This window comes from Schistocerca nitens, chromosome 3 (genome assembly GCF_023898315.1).
Source record: "Schistocerca nitens isolate TAMUIC-IGC-003100 chromosome 3, iqSchNite1.1, whole genome shotgun sequence".
NCBI lineage: Eukaryota > Metazoa > Arthropoda > Insecta > Orthoptera > Acrididae > Schistocerca > Schistocerca nitens.
Genome location: NC_064616.1, coordinates 437,793,453 through 437,805,484, shown reverse-complemented (window position 1 = coordinate 437,805,484; position 12,032 = coordinate 437,793,453).

The following is a 12,032-nucleotide window of genomic DNA, read 5'->3' as shown; positions in this document are numbered from 1 at the left end:
ACACTGTCCATTCCGTTAAACTGCTCTTCCAAGTCCTTTGCTGTCTCTGACAGAATTACAATGTCATCGGCGAACCTCGAAGTTTTTACTCCTTCTCCATGAATTTTAATACCTACTCCGAATTTTTCTTTTGTTTCCTTTACTGCTTGCTCAATATACAGATTGAATAACATCGGGGAGAGGCTACAACCCTGTCTCACTCCTTTCCCAACCACTGCTTCCCTTTCATACCCCTCGACTCTTATAACTGCCATCTGGTTTCTGTACAAATTGTAAATAGCCTTTCGCTCCCTGTATTTTACCCCTGCCACCTTCAGAATTTGAAAGAGAGTATTCCAGTTAACGTTGTCAAAAGCTTTCTCTAAGTCTACAAATGCTAGAAACGTACGTTTGCCTTTTCTTAATCTTTCTTCTAAGATAAGTCGTAAGGTTAGTATTGCCTCACGTGTTCCAACATTTCTACGGAATCCAAACTGATCTTCCCCGAGGTCGGCTTCTACCAGTTTTTCCATTCGTCTGTAAAGAATTCGCGTTAGTATTTTGCAGCTGTGATTTATTAAACTGATAGTTCGGTAATTTTCACATGTGTCAACACCTGCTTTCTTTGGGATTGGAATTATTATATTTTTCTTGAAGTCTGTGGGTATTTCGCCTGTCTCATACATCTTGCTCACCAGATGGTAGAGTTTTGTCATGACTGGCTCTCCCAAGGCCATCAGTAGTTCTAATGGAATGTTGTCTACTCCCGGGGCCTTGTTTCGACTCAGGTCTTTCAGTGCTCTGTCAAACTCTTCACGCAGTATCTTATCTCCCATTTCATCTTCATCTACATCCTCTTCCATTTCCATAATACTGTCCTCAAGTACATCGCCCTTGTATAAACCCTCTATATACTCCTTCCACCTTTCTGCCTTCCCTTCTTTGCTTAGAACTGGGTTGCCATCTGAGCTCTTGATATTCATACAAGTGGTTCTCTTCTCTCCAAAGGTCTCTTTAATTTTCCTGTAGGCAGTATCTATCTTACCCCTAGTGAGACAAGCCTCTACATCCTTACATTTGTCCTCTAGCCATCCATGCTTAGCCATTTTGCACTTTCTGTCGATCTCATTTTTGAGACGTTTGTATTCCCTTTTGCCTGCTTCATTTAATGCATTTTTATATTTTCTCCTTTCATCAATTAAATTCAATATTTCTTCTGTTGCCCAAGGATTTCTATTAGCCCTCGTCTTTTTACCTACTTGATCCTCTGCTGCCTTCACTACTTCATCCCTCAGAGCTACCCATTCTTCTTCTACTGTATTTCTTTCCCACATTCCTGTCAATTGTTCCCTTATGCTCTCCCTGAAACTCTCTACAACCTCTGGTTCTTTCAGTTTATCCAGGTCCCATCTCCTTAAATTCCCACCTTTTTGCAGTTTCTTCAGTTTCAATCTGCAGTTCATAACCAATAGATTGTGGTCAGAATCCACATCTGCCCCTGGAAATGTCTTACAATTTAAAACCTGGTTCCTAAATCTCTGTCTTACCATTATATAATCTATCTGATACCTATTAGTATCTCCAGGATTCTTCCAGGTATACAACCTTCTTTTATGATTCTTGAACCAAGTGTTAGCTATGATTAAGTTATGCTCTGTGCAAAATTCTACAAGGCGGCTTCCTCTTTCATTTCTTCCCCCCAATCCATATTCACCTACTATGTTTCCTTCTCTCCCTTTTCCTACTGACGAATTCCAGTCACCCATGACTATTAAATTTTCGTCTCCCTTCACTGCCTGAATAATTTCTTTTATCTCGTCATACATTTCATCAATTTCTTCATCATCTGCAGAGCTAGTTGGCATATAAACTTGTACTACTGTAGTAGGCATGGGCTTTGTGTCTATCTTGGCCACAATAATGCGTTCACTATGCTGTTTGTAGTAGCTAACCCGCACTCCTATTTTTTTATTCATTATTAAACCTACTCCTGCATTACCCCTATTTGATTTTGTATTTATAACCCTGTAATCACCTGACCAAAAGTCTTGTTCCTCCTGCCACCGAACTTCACTAATTCCCACTATATCTAACTTTAACCTATCCATTTCCCTTTTTAAATTTTCTAACCTACCTGCCCGATTAAGGGATCTGACATTCCACGCTCCGATCCGTAGAATGCCAGTTTTCTTTCTCCTGATAACGACGTCCTCTTGAGTAGTCCCCGCCCGGAGATCCGAATGGGGGACTATTTTACCTCCGGAATATTTTACCCAAGAGGACGCCATCATCATTTAATCATACAGTAAAGCTGCATGTCCTCGGGAAAAATTACGGCTGTAGTTTCCCCTTGCTTTCAGCCGTTCGCAGTACCAGCACAGCAAGGCCGTTTAGGTTAATGTTACAAGGCCAGATCAGTCAATCATCCAGACTGTTGCCCCTGCAACTACTGAAAAGGCTGCTGCCCCTCTTCAGGAACCACATGTTTGTCTGGCCTCTCAACAGATACCCCTCCGTTGTGGTTGCACCTACGGTACGGCCATCTGTATCGCTGAGGCACGCAAGCCTCCCCACCAACGGCAAGGTCCATGGTTCATGGGGGAAGCAGTAACATGTATTTAGAAGAAACAAATGCATAGCACAGTTGATGATCCTAAAAAGTTCTGAAATCTGTCTATCAATCAATTATGTCTCATTCTGTCTGTTGTCCATATTTTAGCCACTAACAGGGAAATTACATGAGTATTAGTAACTGTTTAAAGTATTTAGTAACATCTGTGGCGTTTATGTTCACTGTTCATTAATGGAAAGCTTACATTGCCTCAGTAAAGATATTTCTTTGTTCTTCCGCTGCATTTTTTCACACAGGAAATCTCAACTTACACCGATTCTTCTGATTATAGTGAAACAGGAGCACTTCAGTTAATTCTGTAAGCCTGTTAGTGTTCTTCAAACTTTAAAAGAGTTTTTTTATATACTTACATTTCGCAACTATGACTAATCAGAATTGTTATTTATTACAATCTTCACGTAACACAGTATGTGCAGCTTTGGGAGGAAATATTTTGCGTTTATGTTTCAGCAGTTATTCAAATGTATAAGACCCAGTCAAGGCAATAGCTAAGGCTACTTTTATTTCTTAATATTTTGCTATTATTACTCTAACAAATATAAGATCTACTTAGAATGCCAGCAGAATTAACTGTGAAATTTAGGTTGGCCAAAATGTAATGAATTAGGAATTCCCTGAAGGTATCTGAAATCTGGTTAAGCATTCTGCCTGAAGTACTATCAACATTTTCACATAAGTATCAATTAAAGTCTCTGTTGCAGTCCATCGTTAGAGCCCTATAAATCTGAACGACTATATACAAGAAAAGCAGTTGTGAGAGTTTGAAGGACCGGACTATTTTCTAATAAGAAAGCAGTAATTCTGAATTCATTTTACAATAAGTGAGGGAAATATCAGTTTCCTAATTTTCATATATTTTTTGAAATATTTCTTGTGTGATGACCTTAAAGAATCATGTAAAGCATGAAACTTCTTCATAACCACAGTGATCATATTTGATTTACATACTTTTAACAAATCTGTTTCAAGTAATTTCGTTTTAGTGTTTTCCAGGTATTTCAGTGGTTTTTAATAAATAACAAACTTATTTTGTTAACACAAATTAAGTTACAATTAATAAAATGTTCCATGCTGTTATACTGTGTCGAATGAATTTAACTCTAAAACCCACCGTTTAGTCCCTATCTGGGGAGGACGTTTTCAAGGGGGATCGTAGCTTTGTTGAACGTCCGGTTCACACCCAAGCTCGCTACTGACTACAGCAGAATTCCGCTTCCGCGGGCTTCCACGTAGCGGCGTGATGTCACATAATTCGAATACGAAAGCGCATTTGGCCGTTGTCCACTAACGTCATCTGCTTTTGCTGTCACCCCATTGTGGAACACTGTTGCACTTCTCCTTTAGCACCGGAATCCAAATGTCATTCATTTTCACGCTCTCTTCTTTCCTACTGAAATTCCTGGAGTATTTTGCAGTCTCTGTGGCCTCTCTGTATAGCATTCGTGATGCCCGCTCGTAGCGGCCAGTACTTGAGTCCAATCAAAATGAATGTGCTGGTCTCCTGACTGTAAGACATGTTTCGCAACAGCTGATTTGTCAATCTCCCCTCTCCTGCAGTTGCCTTTGTGCTCTTCGAGTCGTTTTTTGACAGTTATTTTTGCAGTACCCACATACAACTCCCCACAACTACATGGAGTCCTATAAATTCCAGATTTTTTCAGCGGTTGGCGAGCGGTGATCTTGTATCTTACTTGTAGGAGTGTATATTACCGCGATGTTCCACTTTTTCACGACTTTTCCTGTGCGGTCAGTCACGTCCTTAATAAATGACAGGAAATCTTTCGATTTCATCAGCTCCTGAGCGTCGCTACGATTTGGTCTTAACGATCTTTTCACCTTAGTGAACGAATAACATTTCTTGAGCAATGCATTGGTGAGATGGTTGAATTCTGCGTCAAGTAGCTCTGGTTCGTATATTTTCATTGCTCTAACCGCCAACGTTTTTAAGATATCTCGCTTTTGTTGTGGGTGATGGTTTGGAGACCGGTGTAGGTAATGGTCAATGTGCGTGGTTCTTCGGTAAACCGTGTGACCCAAGCTACCATCTTTTTTTCTTAAAAACTCCTACGTCAAGAAAATGTAATCTTCTCCCTGTCTCTTCCTCCTCGGTAAACTGAATCTTCGGGCTGACTCCGTTCAGATGATAGTGAAAAGGATCCAGTTCCTCCCTGCCATGCCACCACAGAACAAACGGTCATCCACGTAACGGAACGGCACATTCAGTCTCTTGTTCGCAGTTTCCAATGCCTGCTTGTCGAAATTTTCCATAAACAAGTTCGCAATAACCGAGCTTAAGGGGCTCCCAATTGCGACACCATCCGTCTGATCATACAACTCTTCGTTCCATTTGAAATACGTGGACGTGAGGCAATATAGCGTAAAGACCACCGCGTAGCAATTTTATCAATGCTCAAGCGCTGGAGAAATCGAAAGTTCTCCTGCCATTCATTAAGGACTTGACTGACCATGTAGGCAAAAATCCCGAAAAAGTGGAACATCGCGGTAATCTACACACCTACACGGAAGATACGGAAAATCGGCCAACAATGCTCGCAATCCCCTGAGAAAAACTGGAATTTATACAATTCCATGTAGTTGTGGGGAGCTGTAGGTGGTACTATAAAAAGAACTGTCAAAAAACGATTCGAAGAACACAAGGGCAATTGCAGAAGAGGGGAGACTGACAGATCAGCTGTTTCGGAACATGTCTTATAACCATTAGACCAGGACATCCATTTTGATAAGACTCAGTTACTGGCAGCCGTAAGTGGACACAATAAAAGTTTATACAGAGAGGCCATAGAGATTGTAAAGCACTCCAGGAATTTCAGTAGGAAAGTGGAGGCGTGAAGTTGAATGACATTTGGATTCCGGTGCTGAAGAAGAAGTGCACGTGTTGCACCATGGGCTGACAGCAAATGCCGACGACGACAGTCGACAGAGGTCTATTGCGCTCACGTATTCAAAACATGTGACGTCACGCCCCTGCGCGGAAGCCCGCGGAAGCGGAATTCTGCTGTAGTCAGAAGCGAGCGAGGGTGTGAACCGAACGTTCAACAAAGCTACGCTCCTCCTTGAAAATGTCTTCCTCAGATGGAGACGAAACGTCGGGTCTTAAAACGAAATCCATTCGACCACAGGATAATAGCCCGGAACGCTTTATTAAATGTGACATTTCCGGCAGTTGAACTTCACACTTTACACAAACTATGTTAATGTAACTCCATACAAGGGACTGTCTTTTCTGGGAAGATATCTAGTATCCGTAAAGTGTTATTATATTTGTCGATCCCAGACAGTTGAGTTGTTTCATTAATGTCTTTTACGAATAATTTTTTCCTGATTATCAATTTTCTGTCTATTACCTAGTATTCAGCCTTATGTTTTAGTTGCATATGCCATTAACTTCTTAATTTATTTGTATAGATACATATTTCGTGTATTAGAATGCTAGTATAGCTTTCTTCTTTTAAGGATTTCTGAGGGCTGAATTTTTCTTTCTTATGGAATGAGAGACTCCTATCTCACTCCTTATATAAAACTTTTTGCAATATGAACATTATCATGTTGTATTTTAGAGAGAAATTTTTTTACCTTTTCTAAGATTTTGCTGAAAGTGATTGTACACGATCACCCATTTTTGTTACTTATTTGTGCCACATAGCTAAATTTAAACATAAGTCTATTTTCATGTCTAAAAAACATTTCAGTCTATTACGTTCACATTCATATTTTCTTATAAACATTCGAAACGCTTTCATACACAGACACTTTTCTGAAGAGTCACATTTTGCATAACTTTTACATTATTTTAATTGTTTATCAAATCATTAATACTTCTTCTGAATGTTGCGACAGTATCATAGAACAGAAGATATTTTTCACAAGACTTCTGTTCAGTGTATATTTACTGTTGTAGAGGGAATCGTCAACTGAGAATAATTTACATTCTTTGGAATAAGGGAACCAGACTGTATTTTAGTCAAAAAGGTACCAAAAAAGGAAAAGAATAGATAATAAGCTTAGTCTGTTCTTCTTCCAATGCACAAATTGAAATGCATTTTTGCAATATGGAATGGTACCTGCATCTGATAATCGTGGAAGAATGAGTAAATCTGGCACCTAAAAATTACGTAAAACATCAAAGGGTAGTTTGTCACGTTTATCTAATAGGAAAATAGCTGCTGTCAATTTAATATATTCAGTTTAATTCAGTGTATGATAATCATTTATAGTAAGTGAGTCTGCTACTACACTACTATCAATTCCTGTTGTTCAAAGTGGACAATCTTTCTTCAGAAAAGTTCAGAACTTCGTGCAATATATTATTCTATTGACAGGAATATTTTTCCACAATATTTATGCTAATGTCTATTAATTTAGAGATTTATGTTAAATTTCTTCATTTTAGTTCCCTCACTAATGGAAATTTTTATCTCTATACCAATTTCATTAAACTAAGATTAACGAGTGAAAAAAATAGTAATGCATTCTCCTTTCGTGATCTTCTGAACAATTTTAGCATAAATGTTAGCATTCCCAAAAATGTCACATAATCATATGCTAATATATATCTACATTTATACTCCGCAAGCCACCAAACGGTGTGTGGCGGGGGGCACTTTACGTGCCACTGTCATTACCTCCCTTTGCTGTTCCAGTCGCGTAAGGTTCGCGAGAAGAACGACTGCCGGAAAGCCTCCGTGCGCGCTAGAATCTCTCTTATTTTACATTCGTGATCTCCTCGGGAGGTATAAGTAGGGGGAAGCAATATATTCGATACCTCATCCAGAAACGCACCCTCTCGAAACCTGGACAGCAAGCTACACCGCGATGCAGAGCGCCTCTCTTGCAGAGTCGGCCACTTGAGTTTGCTAAACATCTCCGTAACGCTATCACGCTTACGAAATAACCCTGTGACGAAACGCGCCGCTTTTCTTTGGATCTTCTCTATATAGGATCATTAAACATCACTTGATGATGGAGGGACATCATATTTTATGTTTTGTCTTCCACTTGTAATTAAAATGGTCGATGTTTGCAGTTATTTATCATTTTATTGCAAATTAAATAATTTTCAAAATTTTGGTACCTTTAAGAAGTGTTGTTAATGTTTCATGACTACTACTGAACACTATCTGTATGGTTTCTTTTCCTGACGGTTTTCATCATTTTTCATGTAATATTCATCTGTGCATCTAAGTTTATTGCGATAGTAATAATGGCGTGTGACGAGGTCCTCCCGTCTGGTAGACCGCTCGCCTGGTGCAAGTCTTTCGATTTGACGCCACTTCGGCGACTTGCGCGTCGATGGGAAATGATGACGATTATTATTATTGTCGTTCTTCAACTACCTCAGATGCAGAACTAGAAATTACAGAAAGTGACAATGAGAAGTGCTTGAAGATTATTTTATACACACACCGACTGTTTAGCTCTAATTAACACCTACTTTTTACATTCAACTTGAAGATTAATGATGTACCAGTGATCTTACTGCAACACAGAAAGCATATTAGCCACTGAGAAGCTGTAACTTTGCTTTCAGTTACAGTGAACCTGATAGGAGACATAGAAAGGGGAATGCTATTTTTTAGAATCTGGGAGAGAGACTGCGAGAACTAATTTAAGATTTCGATTGATGAGTTACTGTATGTGAAGCTCTTGTTGAAACACATTCTTGCACTGAGTAACGTCTTGCTTTGTTGATAAAATGAACCTTTACTTGTAACCACACCGTCTCGTTTCACATAATACACTTATGGATATTGCACCTCACGATGGCACACGATATTCGTGGAAGGTATACTTCTCGGAGCGACCATTTTTTCTGTGCTGTTTAGAGGTCACCCAGGTTAATTTTTTTCACTTTTTAACTTTAACTTCATGCAGTTTTCATAGAAGTACTAATTTAGGTAGTTGTATTAATATACTGCAAGACCTGCTGCTTCATTCTTCTACTCCATTCTCACAATGGTTTCCCACTGATATCACTTCATACCAATAGTCAGTGACACCGAAGTCCTGTAAAAATGTAGGCCTTTATGGAAGAGATAATTCGCGTAATCTCATGTTTACGTAATATTTCTCCAATGGCCATATTACAAGAGTTTTCTCCATCAAAGTCCAAACGCCTTTAAAAAAAACAAAAAAAAAAAAAAACGAACACCGCCCGCGGTGGCCGAGCGGTTCTAGGCGCTTCAGTCCGGAACCGCGCGACTGCTACGGTCGCAGGTTCGAATCCTGCCTCGAGTATGGATGTGTGTGTTGTCCTTAGGTTGCTTAGGTTTAAGTAGTTCTAAGTTCTAGGGGAGTGATGACCTCAGATGTTAAGTCCCATAGCGCTCAGAGCCATTTGAACAATTTTTTTAACCAAAACCAAACCAAAAAAAGTTAAGAAAGAAATGTTGCAAGACGAATAACCTGAAACGTTTTAACGATAATTGTTCAACACTAGTTCGATGTTATGATTACTGATCTACATCTAGACAACATATATACTTTGCAAGCCACCGTGAATTGCGTGGCTGGGAGTAAGTCATACCATACTACACATTTCCTTTCATTTCCAGTCGAAATCAGAGCGAGGGAAAAACGACTATCTATAAGCCCCCGTAGAAGCCCTTAATTCTCTTGTGTTCGTGGTCCATACGCGATATGTTCCTTGTCGCCATTAAAATCGTTCAGAAATCGGATTGAAATTACTTTTTCAATATTGTTCCTCAACAAATACGTAACCTTGCCTTCAGGAATTCCCATGTGAGTTCGTACTGCACCGCTGTAATAGTTCTGTATTGATCTAACCAACTGGCCAAAAATCTAGCAGCCCACTTCTAAACTGCTTCGATGTCTTACTTTAATCTGATCTCTTTGGGATCCCAAATACTCGAGAAACTGCCCTTTACGGATGAACCAGCCTTTCCTAAAATTCTCCCAATAAATTGAAGCCGAGCATTCGCCTTACCCACTTCAATCCTTACATGTTCGTTCCATAACATATTTGCACTGCAGCGTTATGTCTAGATATTTAATACATATGACTGCGTCAAGCAGCGCACTACTAAAGCTGTATTCGCATATTAAGTTTTTGTTTTTCCTACTAATCTGCATTAACTTACGTTTTTCTAAATTAGGAGCTAGCTGCCATTCATTACACCAATTCGAAATTTTTTGTCGCCCTACACTTACTCAACGAGGAAATCTTCCCGGACACCATAGAAGCATCAGGAAACAGCCGCAGACTGCTGCTCATCCTGGCCGTCAGATCATTTACGAATACAGAGAATAATAGCGGTCCTAACACATTTCCCTGGGACATTCCTGGTGATATTCTTGTCACCTTCGATCCTGTAAAACAAATCTCTTCCACTGAAATCTATTTCGTTTCCATATTTTGGGAAAATTATTATGGACAAAAACCAGAAAAAATTGTCTGGTAAACATGGGATATAAAACGCATAAATTGAGAGCTATGAGCACTTGTTTAATGAAATAGCTTTTTCTCTGTAGCGAAAATGAACTATTAGTCACAGCTACTATTTAATTTGTGACGGTACTAACCGGCACCCCATACCGGTACCTCTGACAAAAAAAAATCGAAATCTCATGTTTTTAGATGTAGTACGGTAGAACTTTATTTCTTTACCGGTAAAAATGTTGTTTCCGCACTTTCAAAATACACAGAAGTAGCTAAAATCATGAAAGAAGGTTGTATACATGGAAGAATCCTGGAGATACTAGAAGGTATTAGATAGAGTATATAATGGTAAGACAGAGATTTAGGAACCATATTTTAAATTGTATCACATTTCCAGCGGCAGATGTGGACTGTGACCACAATTTATTGGTTATGAGCTGTAGATTAAAACTGAAGAAACTGCAAAAAGGTGGGAATTTAAGGAGATTGGACCTGGATAAACTAAAAGAAACAGAGGTTGTACAGAGTTTCAGGGAGAGCATAAGGGAACAATTGTCACGAATGGGGGAAAGAAATACAGTAGAAGAAGAATGGGTAGCTCTGAGGGATGAAGTAGTGAAGGTAGCAGAGGTTCAAGTAGGTAAAAAGACAAGGGCTAGTAGAAATCCTTGGGTAACAGAACAAATATTGAATTTAATTGATGAAAGGAGAAAATATAAAAATGCAGTAAATGAAGCAGGCAAAAAGGAATACAAACGTCTCAAAAATTATAACGACAGGAAGTGCAAAATGGCTAAGCAGGGATGGATAGAGGACAAATGTAAGGCTGTAGAGGCTTATCTCACTAGGCATAAGATAGATACTGCCTACAGGAAAATTAAAGAGACCTTTGGAGAAAAGAGAACCACTTGTATGAATATCAAGAGCTCAGATGGAAACCCAATTGTAAGCAAAGAAGGAAATGCAGAAAGGTGGAAGGAGTATATAGAGGGTCTATACAAGGGTGATGTACTTGAGGAGAGTATTATGGAAATGGACGAGGATGTAGATGAAGATGAAGATGAAATGGGAGATACGATACTGCGTAAAGAGTTTGACAGAGCACTGAAAGACCTGAGTCGAAACAAGGCCCCGGGAGTAGACAACATTCCATTAGAACTACTGATGGCCTTGGGAGAGCCAGTCATGACAAAACTGCTGTAGTCAGTAGCGAGCTTGGGTGTGAACCGGACGTTCAACAAAGCTACGATCCCCCTTGAAAACGTCCTCCCCAGATAGGGACTAAACGGTGGGTTTTAGAGTTAAATTCATTCGACACAGTATAACAGCATGGAACATTTTATTAATTGTAACTTAATTTGTGTTAACAAAATAAGTTTGTTATTTATTAAAAACCACTGAAATACCTGGAAAACACTAAAACGAAATTACTTGAAACAGATTTGTTAAAAGTATGTAAATCAAATATGATCACTGTGGTTATGAAGAAGTTTCATGCTTTACATGATTCTTTAAGGTCATCACACAAGAAATATTTCAAAAAATATATGAAAATTAGGAAACTGATATTTCCCTCACTTATTGTAAAATGAATTCAGAATTACTGCTTTCTTATTAGAAAATAGTCCGGTCCTTCAAACTCTCACAACTGCTTTTCTTGTATATAGTCGTTCAGATTTATAGGGCTCTAACGATGGACTGCAACAGAGACTTTAATTGATACTTATGTGAAAATGTTGATAGTACTTCAGGCAGAATGCTTAACCAGATTTCAGATACCTTCAGGGAATTCCTAATTCATTACATTTTGGCCAACCTAAATTTCACAGTTAATTCTGCTGGCATTCTAAGTAGATCTTATATTTGTTAGAGTAATAATAGCAAAATATTAAGAAATAAAAGTAGCCTTAGCTATTGCCTTGACTGGGTCTTATACATTTGAATAACTGCTGAAACATAAACGCAAAATATTTCCTCCCAAAGCTGCACATACTGTGTTACGTG